Source organism: Phoenix dactylifera, chromosome 16 (assembly GCF_051530095.1).
Source record: "Phoenix dactylifera cultivar Ajwa chromosome 16, Ajwa_hap1_PhDact_Kaust_v1.1, whole genome shotgun sequence".
NCBI lineage: Eukaryota > Viridiplantae > Streptophyta > Magnoliopsida > Arecales > Arecaceae > Phoenix > Phoenix dactylifera.
Genome location: NC_143205.1, coordinates 17,279,373 through 17,282,536, shown reverse-complemented (window position 1 = coordinate 17,282,536; position 3,164 = coordinate 17,279,373). Strand labels below are relative to the sequence as shown.

Here is a 3,164-nt window from a genome sequence, read left to right as displayed (position 1 = left end):
GCTTCGGGGATCGGGGATCGTCGACCGCTCCTGGGGGTCCACTTCGTGGCGCCCCAGGTGGAGCCACCCTTTCCACCCCTCACGGCGCCTTTCCGAGGTCGAGGGAGTCTGGTTCTCTACGGTCGACCCTCGGGGCATCCCGACCTTAGTCGAGGGGGCGCTACGGGGGGCCGCGAAGGTACTACCACGTTGTTGGTGATGAGCGCCACGGGGGGCCGCGAAGGTACTACCCCGTCTTCCCGAAGTGTCGAGGGGTCTGGGTACGCACTGTCGACACTCGGGGCATCTCGACCTTAGTCGAGGGATCGCTCGCTTCGGGGATCGGGGATCGTCGACCGCTCCTGGGGGTCCACTTCGTGGCGCCCCAGGTGGAGCCACCCTTTCCACCCCTCACGGCGCCTTCCCGAGGTCGAGGGAGTCTGGTTCTCTACGGTCGACCCTCGGGGCATCCCGACCTTAGTCGAGGGGGCGCTACGGGGGGCCGCGAAGGTACTACCCCGTTGTTGGTGATGAGCGCCACGGGGGGCCGCGAAGGTACTACCCCGTCTTCCCGAAGTGTCGAGGGGTCTGGGTACGCACTGTCGACACTCGGGGCATCTCGACCTTAGTCGAGGGATCGCTCGCTTCGGGGATCGGGGATCGTCGACCGCTCCTGGGGGTCCACTTCGTGGCGCCCCAGGTGGAGCCACCCTTTCCACCCCTCACGGCGCCTTCCCGAGGTCGAGGGAGTCTGGTTCTCTACGGTCGACCCTCGGGGCATCCCGACCTTAGTCGAGGGGGCGCTACGGGGGGCCGCGAAGGTACTACCCCGTTGTTGGTGATGAGCGCCACGGGGGGCCGCGAAGGTACTACCCCGTCTTCCCGAAGTGTCGAGGGGTATGGGCACGCACTGTCGACACTCGGGGCATCTCGGCCTAAGTCGAGGAATCCTGCTCCATTCTACGTCTCATCGTCTTGCGATTCTTCCCGAGGTCGAGGGAGTTTGGGACTCTACGGTCGAGCCTCGAGGCATCCCGATTTTGGCCGGGGAATCTGAGGATCACAGACGACCCAATATTAAAAGAGGATTACAGTTATCAAGGTGAGAGAAATATTTGCAGAAAAAGGAGCTGAGTCCATTGTCCTGATTGTTTTGAACCCCTTAGGGTTTCATTGGTAATACATCCGTAGATTCTCGGAGTTCCAGCTTCGTGGGATCAGAGTCTCCTCTAGGGACTTCAATTTGTACGCCCCTGGTCGTTGTACCCGGGCGATTTGATACGGCCCTTCCCAATTTGGGGCGAGCTTTCCTTGCTCGGTCGGTTGAGAAGCCTCGGCTCTCCTGAGGACGAGGTCCCCTACTTTGAAGAGCTTGGGCTTGACTCTGGAGTTGTAGTATTGGGCCGTTCGCTGTTGGTATCTCGCCATGCGAACCCGGGCGATCTCTCTCGTTTCTTCGACAAGGTCCAAGTTGCTCCTTAGCTGGGAAGAGTTGGTGTCGGGGTCGTAATGCTCCACTCTGGGAGAAGGCAGGCCGATCTCCAACGGGATGACGGCCTCAGTGCCGTATGCTAGGTTGAAGGGGGTCTCTCCCGTGGGTAGTCGGAACGTGGTCCGGTACACCCAAAGGACATTGTACAAGTCCTCGACCCACTGTCCTTTGGACCGATCAAGCCTAGCTTTAAGTCCCTGCAAAATAGTTCGGTTAGTTACCTCAGTTTTTCCGTTTGTCTGGGGGTGAGCGACCGAGGTGAAACGGTGATCAATGCCGAGTTCAGAGCAAAATTCCTTGAAATGAACATTGTCAAATTGTCGACCATTGTCAGATATAAGGATACGGGGTAGTCCGAATCTGCAGATTATGGACTTCCACACGAAGTCCCGCATCTTTTGCTCGGTGATCCGGGCAACGGGTTCGGCCTCGACCCATTTGGTGAAGTAGTCGATGGAGACGACCAGGAACTTTCTCTGTCCGGTGGCCAGGGGAAAGGGCCCCAGGATGTCGATCCCCCATTGGGCAAACGGCCAGGGGGCGATGATGGAGGTCAGCAGAGCTGAAGGTCGGCGCTGGATATTGGCATTTCGTTGGCACCGATCGCACTTGCGGACGAAATCTGTTGCGTCCTTCTGGAGTGTGGGCCAGTAGTATCCCTGCCGCAGGATCTTATGGGCCAAGGCTCGACCCCCTAGGTGATTTCCGCAGATCCCTTCATGGACCTCTCGGAGGGCGTAGTCCGCCTCGGAGGGGCGGAGGCATCTGAGAAGGGGAGAAGTAAATGATTGTCGATAGAGTTTATTCTCGTACAAGACATACCGGGGAGCCTGGCGCTTGATTCGACGAGCCTCCGTCTCGTCATGAGGTAGGGTTCCGTCTTGAAGGTAGCAGATGAGCCCATCGATCCAACTTGGCTCGGAGTCGACGTACATGGTAGGCTCGGGTTCCTCCGTGCTGGGGGTCTGAAGATACTCGAGCGCTGTTCCCTTGGGAAGCTCGCTCATGCGGGAGGTGGCCAGTTTGGATAGCTGGTCTGCCCTGAGGTTTTCCGCTCTGGGAATGTACCGAATATTAAAAGAATTCAGGGCAGATGTGAGTTCCCGCACCTTTTGGAGATACTTTTGCATGGATGGCCCTTTAGCTTCAAAATCTCCTTGGACCTGGTTCACCACCAGCTGGGAGTCGCTGAAGGCCGTCAGATCTCCCACTTTTAGTTCTCTCGCCAGCTTGAGCCCGGCGATGAGAGCCTCATACTCGGCCTCATTGTTCGAGGCCGGGAACTCGAGGCGCAGAGCTTGCTCAGCCACCACTCCATCTGGACTGGTGAGGATAAGTCCGGCTCCGCTGCCCCCCGGGGTCGAAGACCCATCCGAGTGCAGGACCCATGGCTGCTTCGGGGTCTCCTCCACGGACTCAGATGGCAGCTCGGGGTCGTCCGGAAGGGTGCACTCCACGATGAAGTCGGCGAGTATCTGAGCTTTGATAGCCGGCCTGGGCCGATATTCGAGGTCGAATTCCCCGAGCTCGACCGCCCATTTGGCGACCCTCCCCGCACGATCCGACCTCTGCAATATTTGCTTCATGGGCTGGTCGGTCAATATAGCTATCGTGTGGGCTTGGAAGTAAGGCCTGAGTCTCCGAGCCGAGATGATGAGAGCGAAGATGGTCTTCTCAAGTTTAGAATATCGGG

General features: G+C 58.6%; 1 long non-coding RNA gene across 1 annotated transcript; it reads left to right on the top strand.

Moving 5' to 3' along the window:
• Window positions 1-201: 201 nt before the first annotated feature.
• Window positions 202-1,519, top strand: LOC149751143 (uncharacterized). Its single transcript, XR_016398604.1, has 2 exons — window positions 202-719; window positions 972-1,519. It is a non-coding gene; the product is annotated as an uncharacterized LOC149751143 (long non-coding RNA).
• Window positions 1,520-3,164: the final 1,645 nt, after the last annotated feature.